The sequence below is a fragment of the Carettochelys insculpta genome, chromosome 29 (assembly GCF_033958435.1).
Source record: "Carettochelys insculpta isolate YL-2023 chromosome 29, ASM3395843v1, whole genome shotgun sequence".
NCBI classification, from domain to species: Eukaryota; Metazoa; Chordata; order Testudines; family Carettochelyidae; genus Carettochelys; species Carettochelys insculpta.
In genome coordinates, this window is record NC_134165.1 from 9,905,902 (window position 1) to 9,920,017 (window position 14,116).

A 14,116-nucleotide genomic window follows, 5' to 3' on the forward strand; every position below is an offset into this window, starting at 1 on the left:
ATAAACCCACTGTTCTCCTGCTGAGTGAGAGTCACTCCTGCCTGCGGCCAGGGTGCAGAGCTTGCGGACCCCTGGACCCCCTCACAGATTGCTCGATGGAAATGTAGAATTATTAATCGTAATGTTGGAAAAGGAGAAGAGTTCAGTAAATATTTCTGTTCTGTATTTGGAAAGTAAAACCCCGGATGATGGAGTCTCATCCATCTCATCTCATCCATGCAAAAAAAGCAGACATGATTCTGGGATGCATTAACAGGTGTGTTGTGAACAAGACACGAGAAGTCATTCTTCCGCTCTACTCTGCGCTGGTTAGGCCTCAGCTGGAGTATTGTGTCCAGTTCTGGGCACCGCACTTCAAAAAAGATGTGGAGAAACTAGAGAGGGTCCAGAAAAGAGCGACAAGAATGATTAAAGATCTAGAGAATGGGACCTATGAAAAAAGGTTGGAAGAACTGGGCTTGTTTAGTTTGGAAAAGAGAAGATTGAGGGGAGACATGATAGCGGTTTTCAGGTATCTAAAAGGGAGTCATAAGGAGGAAGGAGAAAACTTGTTCTTCTTGGCCTCTGAGGATAGAACCAGAGGCAACGGGCTTAAACTGCAGCAAGGGAGGTTTAGGTTGGACATTAGGAAGAAGTTCCTAACTGTCAGGGTGGTCAAACAGTGGAATAAATTGCCAAGGGAGGTTGTGGAATCTCCATCGCTGGAGATATTTAAGAACAGGTTAGATAGATGTCTATCAGGGATGGTTTAGATAGTACTTGGCCCTGCCATTGGGGCAGGGGGCTGGACTCGATGGCCTCTCAAGGTCCCTTCCGGTCCTAGTATTCTATGGGGCATTGGGGGTGGTAGCTTGTGAGTGCTGAGTGCTACCTGGATTACCGGCCACTTGTTGGAGGAGCCTCTGTCTGTCTGTGTCTGTCTGTCCATCCAAGACTCACCCCCAGCTGCCTGATTTAGCAGCCAAAATAAGTTTGCAAAAATCTCTCTCTGATTTCCAACCCCTCCGGGAATTGGGGTGAGGGGTGGGGCATTGTTACTTGCCACTGTGCCAGCCAACAGGCAGGGAAGGGTGGTGAGTTGCACCTGCCAGTTGGGGCCTTTCTCCTCCTTTGCTGCCTTCTCGCTCCCTCCTTCCTGGGGGCTGCTGCTGCCCACCTGGATTTCGTCTCTTTCTGAGCTTGGGCTGTTTCTGTGGTGAAGGCCAGCGGCTGGGCTGTCTCCTGCAGTTCAAGGGGGTTGCGGGTGGAGGAGGGGCAACAGGAGGGGCCCCCTTGGGGGCCTTGTCTGGAAGAGGGTGGGGCTTTTGGGTGTCTGGGAGTGATGGATGCTCAGGATCTTGCTTCAGGCCAGGCCCTGCCCTACCCTGTATACCCCAGCATGTCAGGCAAGGACCAGGGGTAGGTGGGAATTGACTCAGGAGCCTGGTGCAGGATGGAGATGGACTGGGATGTCCTGGCAGGTGGTTTTCTGAGCTCATTTCTCGCTGCTAATGAGCAGTGGTTCATCCATGGTTCATCCACGATTCATCCACTGATCGCTCTCTGGCTGCCAATGACTTGCTTCTGTTCGCTGGGAAATTCACAGCACAGCTCGGAGAAGCTGAGCTGGTAATCGCTCGTTGCTGGAGGCTGGAGTCAGAACCAGGGCCCGGAGAGTCAGTCACAGCTCTGCGGCTGTATCCACACGTCTTCTCCAGCCCCTCCGGGGACTGGGATGGGGTGCAGGCCTGCTGGCAGGGAAGGGTGGGATTCATGCCTTCTTCCACCCCTCATCCTGATAGTGAGGGGCCCTCTGGCTGCTTGTTGCCAAGATGAGACCTGGTTGAGACCTGACATGCTCACTACACCCAAGCACCGACTCTCAGTCATGGTGGATGGGGCAGGATTGGAACTGGTGACCTAGGGAGCCCGTCCCCCTTCCTGCCTTCAGGCAGTTGTTATTGGAGCAGGCTGGGGGTGGGGGTGGGGAGAAACTGAGTTTGTGATCAAGGCCAGGGTCCAGGACAACTGGGACCCATCTGGGCCAGGCTGGGTCTGAAAGCTCCAGGGAAACTCCCCAGCCCTTAGCTCCTGGTTCCGCTGGTCCTGAGAGTGAAGAGAGCTCACGTTCCACAGACATTTCCCTCCCGGCTCCACAGCCGTGAGACACTGGGGTTAGCATCTGAGCTGGATCCAGAAGGGAATTCGAAACCAGCCCTGTTGTGTGTAACGGGCCAAAGGCAAATCCCGTGGGATTGGGCCATGATCCTAATCTGCTCTGAGCTCGTACCCCTGCTCTATGGGGGCACCAGGGGAACAGAGGCTCCCAGCAATGATCGGTTCTGGGCTGCCCATCCGCACTTTCCAGCCGAAGACTGATCTCCACGTGCTTTTGAACAAGAAGTGGCACAGCTATGTCTGTGCAGCCCAGACTCTGAGGCACACACCTACATGCCCTATAGTGCCAAAGGCTGAGGGAGATTCTCCTCCAGCTCCAGGCTCAGGCGGTGCTTTCAGAACAGAAGGATCCAAGTTCTGTCCCTTTATCAACACCTGGGGACAGAGCTTCAGAAATGCCCAGCAGAAGCTGGACTTCTGCATTCTCACCTCATCTAACCCAACCAAAGCAGCAGCCATGTAGCCCTTTAAAGACTAACAAAATGATTTATTCGGTGATGTGCTTGTGGGACAGACCCACTTCTTCTTCTGTCCCATGAAAGCTCATCACCGAATAAATCATTTTGTTAGTCTTAAAGTGCTACATTTCTGCCATTTTGCTTTGTTGGAGTACAGACTAACACAGCTCCCTCTCTGTTACCAGCCATCTAACCCCGCTTTTCTTACTTAACCCCGCAGAGTACCGGTGTTCTAGGAACAACTCGCAGGTGTGCCATGGGCCTTTGGAAATACAATTCAAAGTATAGATGTTCTGTTATTAAAACCAGATGTAATGTTACTTCTTCCTTGCTAGGAGACCTATTTACATTACTTCCGTTTGGTTTTGCTGTGTACGTTACTGGGTTTGTTTGGTTTTTTTTTGGATCTGACAATTTTTTTTGTTCAAGAAAATTTTCGTCAGGGTTCCGCATTAAAAGTACTACTCTTTGGTGTTCCGAGGGCTCCGAAAGTTTAAGACAAAGCCTAAAGTGACAGCAACGAAGGGTCCTGTGGCACCTTATAGACTAACAGAAAAGTTTTGAGCATGTGCTTTCGTGAGCACAGACTCACTTCATCAGATGCTGGTCTTGGAAATCTGCAGGGCCAGGTATAAATAAGCCAGAGCAAGGGTGGGGATAACAAGGTTAGCTCAGTCAGCAAGGGTGAGGCTTACTACCAGCCTAAAGTGACTCTCCATCCTGGACTATAGGGGTTAGCACTGACTGGGAGAGGAGAGCGCCCCCTACTGATCGCCTCCTCCCTGCTCCCAACAGCACAGCACCCCCTAGTGGTGGGCTGAAGAATGGGGCCCAGCCCGGATTGGGACGGGAGAGAGAGGCCCATGCTGTTTCCGTCAGGTGTGCTGCACAGGCGCTGAGCACTGATCCAAGCTAACCTGGCGCTGCTGAGGAGACCACGGCAGATGCAGGTGTAGTCCTTTGGGTCTCCCTGCCTGGGCAGGTGCCCCACGCTGGATCCCTACGACCCCCTCAAGCTGTCTTCAAAGCCGCTGCACAGTTCCCACACACCCTCTCCAGCTGGTGTGGGGGTGGGGGGCCCAGGGCTTTGTTGCTCCCCGGCCCCCGGCCATGTTTTATTGGAGTTAGAGTGTAACGTAAAACCCCAGTGAGCCTCATCCTTGAGCCCTGCGGGAGGGAAGCAGCAGCAGTAAATCAGCAGGACGGCAGATATGACACCAGGGCTGGTGGCTGGGAGCACCACAGGCCCCGCTGCTGTTTGCTTAATTTCCCTGTTTTGTCATCTGTGTTACTCACACAGGCTGGAAACCGGAAATCGGGATGGGGGAAAGGTTGGAGCCAGCAACCGTCTCTCTGTTTCTCCGCCCTTCCACCCCGTCCACTTCTCTCTGTTGCCATGCAGAGCTATCCACCCCAACGTCCATCCATCTGCCTGCCCCACTCACTTCTCTACCCCCTGCACAGCTACCCGCCATCTGTCTGTCTGCCCCACTCACTTCTCTATCCCCCTGCACAGTTATCCACCCCAATGTCCATCCGTCTGCCTGCCCCACTCACTTTTCTACCCCTGCACAGCTACCCCACATCCGTCTGTCTGCCCCACTCACTTCTCTATCCCCCTGCACAGTTATCCACCCCAACGTCCATCCATCTGCCTGCCCCACTCACTTCTCTACCCCCTGCACAGCTACCCGCCATCTGTCTGCCTGCCCCACTCACTTCTCTACCCCCTGCACAGCTACCCGCCATCTGTCTGTCTGCCCCACTCACTTCTCTATCCCCCTGCACAGCTGTCCTCCCCAACGTCCATCCGTCTGTTTGCCCCACTCACTTCTCTACCCCCTGCAGAGCTAGCCCCCATCTGTCTGTCTGCCCCACTCACTTCTCCACCACCTGCAGAGCTATCCACCCCAATGTCCATCCGTCCGTCTGCCCGCCCCACTCACTTCTCTATCCCCTGCACAGCTACCCACCCCGTCTGTCTGCCCACCCCAAGCACGCCTCTATTTCCATGCACAACCATCCACTCTGACGTCCGTCTGTCTGTCTGCCCCATGCACATCTCTCTATCTCCATATACAGCTAGCCACCCAACATCCGTCTGTCTGCCCCAAGCACGTCTTTATGCCCATGCACAAGCATCCACCCCAACGTCCGTCTGTCTGTCCACCCAATGCACATCTCTCTATCCCCCTGCACAGCTACCCACCCCTGGCTGTCCGTCTGTCTGTCCATCCCATGCTTGTTTCTCTCTACCTGACACCCACCAATACCCCACAGATCAGTTTAGAGCATTCTAACTCCAGGTGGAGCAGGGTCCAGGACAAGGGCCCTCATTCATTTGTGGGCTCAAGCCCAACGGCAGGTGGCAATACTGGGTGAGGTTAGGGTGTCAGCGCCTTATCCTCACAGGTGAGCATCCTGGGCCTCTCCTTCATGGAGTGAGCAGCCAGAGCTGACCACAGCCTTGTCACACTGGGGTAGAACCCAAGACTCCTGGGGCCAAAAGCATAACACTTAGCCCTGGGACGGGAGCATTGGGGATTAGATTAGCACAGGGCCTCCTGGAGCCAGGAGGAGCTGGAGGGGCTGGTTAGAACATTCCTGGTGGGTGTGGCTTGTGCTAATTTGCATAGCAGGGAGGGGAGCACCCCCAGACAGTCTTTGGAGCAGGCAGGGGGTGGGGGAAGGACTGTGCCAAGGAGATATTGACACCCAACTTTTCTCAGCAAGGAGGGATCTCTCCCCACCCCCTACCTTGTGAAAGGGAATGGAGACATCTCCAGGGGCATGGGATTCCTTCCAGCTCTCTGAACCCCACCAGCTCTTCCCTTCCCGTGGGCTGTTTGGGGGCTCATGTGTGAACAGAGTTTGCTAGACCTCAGGCCAGTTCCCAGCTCCCTTGTCAACAGCCCCAGCTGAGAGGTGTGAGCTGGCTCCCTTCACCCTCCAGCCCAGGGCAGGGGGAGACCCAGGACAATGGGGGGTGATTGGAGCTCATCCTGCCTCTGTGTTGTTGTGATCCCCCCTGGAGAGGCCTTGATTCTCTTGCATGCCTGGCTGGTTTTGTTAAACAAGCGATTTCAAGGAGCTCTGTGGAACCTGCATGGTTGCCCTGGGGGTGAGGCCTCCATTGCCAGGGACCCCGCCCTCATCATGCTCTGGGCAGGGCAGCTATGCAGGGTGTGTATGTGCGTTAACATGGAGCTACAGCAGGCAGTGCCAGGTGGAAGAGGGACTTGAAATGAGCACTTATCTAGAGCACCTATGTGGGCAGAGGATTCAAAACGAGGGGGCACCTGTCGGCAGCGGGGACCTATGAGAAGTGGACTCGTGGGGTTCTTGAAACAGACATCCACCCACAGCCCTGGGGTGAGGGGGGACTCAAAACAGACATTTGCAGAGAGCATTGGGCGGACACCAGTCTAACACAGCCACTAACCTTTAATAGGGCAATACTGGGAGTGGAACTGGACTGTGAGGGTGTGTGTGTTGCAGGGGAGAACAGCCTTCCACACCGGGAAAGAGAGTCAGGGGCACGTAATAAAGCTCCCACAGTCTCCAGCAAACTCCCCTGAGGCAGCTCAGACACCTGTCAAGGCACTTCCCAGCCATCAGGACATGTCATGTAGTCCTGGGGACAGACCTGACAGGCCCCCTGTCCAAAAACATCCAGGGGCCCACACGCTCACCAGCTGAGCTAGCTGCCCTTACCGGCAGGCTGCTTCCTGGCTTTCCCCAACCTGAATTTAGAACAAGGCCAGCGCAGCCTGGGTTCTGTTTCCAGCCTGGGACGGGAGCAGAGCCTAGTGGTTAGCACAGGGAGCTGGGAGTCAGGTGTCCTGGGCTCAGTTCCCAGCTTGGCAAAGCCAGCTACAGCCTCTCCCCCACCTTTGCTGAGTGCTTTGAACCCCTCCGCTGGCTGCAAAATGCAGCGGGCTCCTGCTGGTATTGACCCCTGTCTGCAGGGCTCTGCCCCCGCCCCGACCTGCTGAATGCAGCAGCAGGGGCTGCTGCGTCCAGACCTGCAGAGCCTGCGGCCTCGGCATGTTTGAGCTGTGAGCGAATGCTGCCCGCCTGGTGATCGGTGCAACTGGAACCCTTGAATCTGAGAACCGTGGGGGCCCTGGCTGCAGTTCAAAGCACTGCGAGGATGCAGCTTTCATGTAGCTCTTCAAAGCCTACTAAAGAGATACCCCTTCCCCCACCCACTTCCCCTCCATCTGCCTCCCCCCGCCCCCCAGCCCGAGAGAGGGGCCTCACTGGGTTCCTGGGGCCGGCGCCTCCTCCATGGAGCTGAGACCTTAACTCTCCTCCCAGCGACTCCCAGGCTGGAAAAGGGGCAGGACAGGGGGGTGCTGGTTCCAGTCAGTGTCTGGGAATGGCCTTTCTGGGGAGACCCAGGCCCCAGGTCAAGGGGGACTGATTGGAGACAGAGCCTCTCTCCTCGAGGGCCGGGGTGGGAGGTTGCTCTGTGGAGAGTGGCCGAGAACTCACTGCCCTTAGGGAGGGGGTGATGGATCTGCTGGTAGGACAGGGCTGGCTGGAGGCAGCTTGGTTTAGAGGCCAGACAGCAGCAGCTTTGGGTCTTCTGACAGACTCACTGTATGTGTGAGGGGCGGAGCCTGGGGAGGGGCTTGTGCCTCAGTTTCCCTGTGTGGACAAGCAGAGCAATAAAAAAGCCCAGCCAACCTTGATGGGCTTGGTGTTCCAAGGGTTAAAGCCTCCCCCGGGGTGATGGCAGATGATGGATGATGTGGAGTCAGGGCTCTTGGCTGGGAGCAGGATGCTGTGCTGCAAGTCCTGAGCCATGGCCAGGTGTTTTGCTCAGCTCCTTGCATCCAGGGGAGAGGGCGGCGGGGGGGAGGAGGGGGCACACACCTGCAGTCTCAACCTCCAGCCCCCTCCCACTCAGTTGTTTTTAAAGGGACAGTTCTCCCTTTTTCAGACCCCACCCCCACCACAGCAACTCACAGCTCGACACGCCCCAAGGGAAAGCACCAGGGCCCAGGGGAGCTGAGGCTTGGAGAATCCAAGAGGCTGGGTCACAGCTGGGCATGGACACCTCCCTGGATACCCCTCTCCAACCTCAGCCCCCAGTGCGGGGACCGCCACATGTAAGGCTTGGGTGGATCCAGTGCTTGAGGCCAAGGTCACCAACTCTGCCTGCTGTGTGCGGGGGGGTCACCCCCTGCCGGGCACAGAGGTGGCTGTGTTTGCTCCCCTCACTCTTTGCATTGCCCCCCTGGACAATCAATCCCAAACCATCAGCTGAAAAACAAACCTACCCTGACTACTCCCCACCCCTGATGGGACAGTGCTGGGCTTCCAAACTCACAGGGATGGTGTAATCACCTTAGGCTTCTGGGCTGCATGTGTCAGGGGCAGCTAAGCAGCATTTTACCTGTATTTCTGGTCAGTTTCATGTCCCAGTTTTCATGGCCTGACTCAAAGCTGCAACGTCTGGGCCAGGGTCCGTGGCTCGGCACCGCTGGGCACAGTGTGGTGCCGACTTGGCATTTCTTTGACATAGCTGCGCCAAAAAAACTGCAGCTGTGCAAGCAAACGGAAAAACCTTGGGACAGTTCTCAGCTCAGTTGAAATGGTCCAGTTGCTTGACAAACACAAAGCAGCCCACTCCCAAGAAATCTGGATTTCGATTTTTTTACAGCACTTTCCAAAAGGCAGAGCCCTCCTTTGGGGGCTGGACTCTGCTCCCGAGATGCCTGTCCCCATACCACACAGAATCCCTCCTTGGTCCCTGGCCACAGGGGAACAGGGGCCCTCCCTAAACTTTTTTCAACCCGCCACTTGATTAAGGGAAGAGAGACACAAAGAGCACAGGAGACAGGCTGCAGAGGAGGATGGGGCGCAGGGTAAATGCTAGGGCTTACCCGCCTGTACATCACGCCGCTTACTAAAGAGCCAGCATCAGCACCCTGCAATTTATGAGCTTCAAATACTTTGGTGGGTTGCCAAAGGCCTGTGTGTGTCCCTGGCCCCTTGCCTCCCACCTTTGGGAACCAGAGCTGCTTCCAATTTATGAGCTGCAAAATAGCTCCAGATTAGGCCCCTGGCCTGGGTGCACACAGCTCAATTCCCAGCTTTACTGCCACCAGTCCTCCGGCTCCAGGTGCAGCAAGCCACACTGTGTCAGGCAGCACGAAGAATCCTTCCTTTGACTCCCCTGCCTCCTGCAGCAGGGACACCCCTGATTCACCCCGGTCTCTGCGACAGACACAGCTGGGGTGGAGGGTGGTCTGTGCAGTTCCTGCCTGTGAGCACAAGGGGGCAGTAGCGTAATTGAGATTGGACACCTCTGTAACAGGCACACCTTGCTGAATCAGTAATAGACTGGTATTAATTGGCACAGCACCACCCGCCCACGCCTCTCACCTGTAACGATGCAGCGGGGCTACGGAGAGAATCACAGCAGGGCCTCTGTGCATCATAGCCCTCACACTGCAAAAACAGGGATTCACCATTGATTAAAATGCATTTCTACTGCTGGGAAGTGCCAAGTAGCTGTGTGGTGCAGCGCAGGCCCTGACTTGCTGCCCTAGGGTTGATAAATTGGAGCAATAAAAAGCTCACCCAACTGCAATGGTATTGGTGTTCCAAGGGTTAAAGCCTCTCCCACCCCACCTGAGTGCAGATGTACAGGACAGCTGACTTATAAACTGCACTCCAGATTCAGAAGAGAAGGCGCTGGCAGCCATGTGAAGGCCAAAGCTGGGATGACGGGACAGATGACCTATCTTAGATACATCCTTCTATCCCAGCCTCTCCTAATTCTGGAGATCTATAGCCTTCAAAATGGGTCTGTGAGGGACAGAAAGATCATCCCCCATTCGGAGCGGGGAATTGGCCTAGCAGCCTCCTGAGGTCTCATCCAACCATAATCTGCTATGGTTCTAAGGAGAGCAAGGTAACTTGCCCAAGGTCACAGTGGCACAGCTGGAAATTGACCCCAGAGCACTTGAGGGCTAGTCCAGCACCCCCGGCCTGCTTCCCAGCCCTTTTTGGGGAGGTCAGAGCCCCTGTGGGGGTGAGCCCCCAGCCCCTGATCCTGTGAGTGTTCTACGCCTGTGGCTGTGCCAGGTCTGGCCAGTTCAAGTGCAAAGGGGATCCTGACCTAATACATGTCCCACCACATGCCCTGTAACTCCTCCAGATCCAATCAGGGAGGGGCTCAGAGTTGAGGGTCAGAAAGAGAGAAGTTGCTGCTCCGATTCCTTACCTGCATGCTTCCCTCAGCCACATCTTGGCTCAGCCAAGGCCCCTGGGCAGGGCTGGTATCATATCCTAATTCTTCAGAGGAAAGGACTTGCTAAACGTTGGGTGGTGAATCAGTTGCAAAGATGGTAAGGGATCTGCCAGCCCCCACCTGGCTCTGTCCACTGGTCTGACCCCAGCCCAGTGCTGGGGAGGAAACCCGGGAGTCCTGACACCCTGGTCCAGTTACTAACACTGTCTCCACCAGCCTGGTTGTTTATGAGTGATGGGTGAACTTTGGGTGAAACCAAACTCCCTCCACCATCAGCCTCCAGAATAATGCTCTGCCTGTTTCCCATCAAAAGCTGTATGTCTATCCTCAGGTTCCCCTCCAGCTCACCCCAAGTCTGGAGCTCCGCCCTGGGATGCTGGTATTGAACTTTTTGCTTGTGGTGATGTCTTCTGCCGGGTGACTCCAAGCTGAGCCCCCAGCCCAGCATCTATCACTGTGTCAGAACCCCTGCCCCCATGCATGCTGGGAAAATCCAGGCTCCCCCATCCTGCAGACAGCTCACCCAATGGGATGCAGCGTGGAGTGGCACCATGAAGCAGTGCAAGTGGGGATGTCCTGCTGTGCTGGGATCTGGGCTGGGGGGAGGGGGCAGGAAAGTGGCCTGCTCCAAAGCATGCTGGCAAAATGCCTGTAGCTACGCCCTAGTGCAGACTGCACCCCCAGGGGACAGGAGTGATGCATACTGGAGCATCCTGACACATAGGATGCTGGGAGGAGGGGGACCGGCCAAGCAGTTCTGCAGGCTCTGTTGTGTGTTCCTGTCTGCTCAATTGTCCCACGTGCTGTCAGCTGCCATTGTGGCTAGCACAGAGGAGGTGGTAAGGAATTACAACACAGCTGGGACTGGGGAAGGCTGGTGCATGCCGTCCCCAGCACTGCTCAGCTGCAGCCCTTCCGTGCATACAGCTATGAGCTTCGGAGTGGGCATTGTTTGGTCGGGTGCAGGTTTCTTGAGGCCTACAGCTGGGATGGGGGAGAAGTGGGAAGCCCCGGCAATGGGGGCGGTGGTGGGGAGCAAGCCAGCATTCTGCAGGATGGGGAGGTGAGAGCACTCCCCCCAGGGAAACCTCTGTGTCCTGCCTTCCCAGAGTGCAGGGGAGGTGAGGCACTGGGTGGGAGGTTTCTTGAGAGCAGGTGTGGGACTTGGTGCTCCGGAGCCCTTGTGCCTCTGGAAAGCACCCCTTGGAGCCCAAGATTCTGCCAGAGAGGCTGTTGCAGGGACTGGTCCTGAGGCCAAGGTGGGGGAATAGGCTACTGAGTTTGTTAACTCTCAGGTGAGCCTAGGACTCCTGGCTTGGAACACCCGGAGCCTGCCCCGCTGCACAGCTCCCCTGGGGGCAAAGGGGTTCAGCCCCCACCTCTGAGGGAGGGTAAAAGCCCCAAGAAAACACTGTGGCTCACGGTGGGTGGGGCTAACCCTCAGGACTCCTGGGTTCTGTGCTGAGCTGGGCCATGCATGATTCTAGGACGCATTAACAGGTGTGTTGTGAACAAGACACGAGAAGTCATTCTCCCGCTCTACTCTGCGCTGGTTAGGCCTCAGCTGGAGTATTGTGTCCAGTTCTGGGCACCACAGTTCAGGAAGGATGTGGAGAAATTGGAGAGGGTTCAGAGGAGAGCAAAGAGAATGATCAAAGGTCTAGAGAACATGACCTATGCAGAAAGGCTGAAAGAACTGGGCTTGTTTAGTTTGGAAAAGAGAAGATTGAGGGGGGACATGATAGCAGTTTTCAGGTATCTAAAAGGGTGTCATAAGGCAGAGGGAGGGAACTTGTTCTTTCTTGCCTCTGAGGATAGAACCAGAGGCAATGGACTTAAATTGCAGCAGGGGAGGTTCAGGCTGGACATTAGGAAAAAGTTCCTAACTGTCGGGGTGATCAAACAATGGAACGAATTGCCAAGGGAGGTGGTAGAATCTCCATCTCTGGAGATATTTAAGAAGAGGTTAGATAGGTGGCTTTCAGGGATGGTCTAGAAAGTGCTTGGTCCTGCCACGAGGGCAGGGGGCTGGACTTGATGGCCTCTCGAGGTCCCTTCCAGTCCTACTCTTCTATGATTCTATGATTCTATGCACATCCTCCCTCCCTGCTCATCAGCTGGATTCCAAGCTTGGCCCCACCCCTGGGCAGACAGCGTGGCTCCGACTCCAAACTTCTCAGCTGAGCTCCTCTTTTGTTGGGTCGTTTTTCTTCATGTTCTTAAAAGTGCTTGAAATTTCAGGGTTGTTTTTCTGATCCCCTCCCCCAGTTTATCAAACTGCCAGCGAATGGGAAAATCCCTTATTGGCCCAGGTCTAACTGCAGGTGGAATGTGTCAGTGCAACAGAAACACAATTGTTGTTAACCTTCCATAGAAACCCGCCAGCTCTCCCTGAGCCTCTACCTGCCCGTGCCGGCTGCCATCCCACTTACCTCCCAGGTGTATTTTCCTCCACCCCCCAGGGAAACACTGGCACACGCTTGGCCAAGCAAACTAAACACACGCTGATAAAATGTCACATTTGGTTTGGAATCCACCCCCCACGCCCCGGTCATAGGTTATAAATGCAGCATCAGGGTTGGGTACGGAACAATGGCAGGGCACCTTGGGGTCACCATTCCCTTGGCCAGGGGGACCCAGTGGTCCCTTTCCGAAGATTGTCTCACCATGAACCACACAGCAAGTCCTGGGAGTTGCTGGCTGGCTGGGGTTCCAGGGCCAGGGATGACTGGAGGCACATGGTGTGTATAGGGGATAGCAGGGCAGGCAACCTTTTGCTACATTGCATAGGGGAATCTGAGCTAGCTTGGTGCAGGGCTGGTTGCAGGAAATCAAACCCAAGCCCTTTGGATCCAAGCAAGACCCTGTTCCAGCCACAGTCCAGCTCTGGAGGCTGCTGGTAAACCTGTAAATAGGCCCAGTGGCCACTAGAGGGGAACAGAGCACCACAGTGCGAGTGGGTATCCCAGGGGGTCCCACAGCTGTCTGGACAGACATCCCCTGGATGGACAAGTGTTGCTCTTCCGGTGTGGCTGCCTGAGCCGTTGTCAGCAGCCAGCGCAGTGCCAAGCCCTCTGAGAAGGAGCCGGAGGAGCAATTTCAGTCAAAATCCCCAAGGAATAGTCAAGGACTCTGAGCCGGGCATGCGCCCATCTGTGCCAATCAGGCGTGTCCATGGAGCAGATCCCCAGCTGGTGCCAGCCACCTCACTCCACTGATTTACCCCAGCTGGGGATCTGACCCTGTTCGGACCCACTCTGGATCCCAAGCTGCACCAGCGGGTTCAGAACCAGGCCCCATGTCCTTTGGCTGTGGCAGCCTCCAGACGCCTCTGTGGCTATCTCCTTCCCTGGGGGGAGTGCCAGGGTCACGGGGCTCCCTGTGACATAGCCAGGGCCAGGTTCTGACCCTACAGCTCAGGCCAGAGAAAGAGTGGGAGAAGGGATCCAGGTCTCCCCATGTCTCAGGGGAGATCCAGATAGGTGGGACCATAAATCCACTGGCCAAACGGCCCTGCTAGGCACAGGGGGTGGGATCCCGGAGACGGATGCTGAGGCCTTTCATAAAGGGTCTTGCCCTTTAACACCGACGGAATGGCCATAAAACTGCCCCCCTCATCCCCGTGCGACACCCACTCCCCTCCCACCGTCTCGCCTGCCGATTTATGGCTGCCAGAGCTGATCCAAATTCAGCCAGGAGCGGCTCCCAGGCCCCGCTTCGCCCCATGGCTGGTTGGGTGGGGGACTGTTTGCTTTCCAGTCCCCCTTGGCAAATCCCAGACGCCTGCCCTGCAAAACCGTCTGTGTAAACATGGCTGCTGAGAACAGACAGATGGCTCCTCCATCCTGTTCTTTGCCCACCCCAGCACGGGCCGGCAGGGCCTCTTGGTGAGCCCGAGGCCGGTTTCTCAGCTCCTTGACACCAGCAAGGATCCCCGGAGGTCAATGGCTCAGAATCTGGCCTGGGCTGGACAGCGGAAGCCTTGTCCTCCTCCAGGCCTGGGGATGGCCACCACATCTGGCTGCTGGGGACCAGGGATTGAGTGGAAACTGGGTGGTGGGTACGTCGGGGAATGTCCCTGTGCCTGCAGGTTAGGGCTCCTGCTGCGTCAAGGGCCTGAGAGGAGGTGGTGTGGGGGGTGATGTTCCAGGACACACTGCCCACTCTGCTCAGCCTCACATCTTGTTTCCCCATTGGATACAGGTGGGAGGCAGTTGGGTTTCTGGCTCCCCAG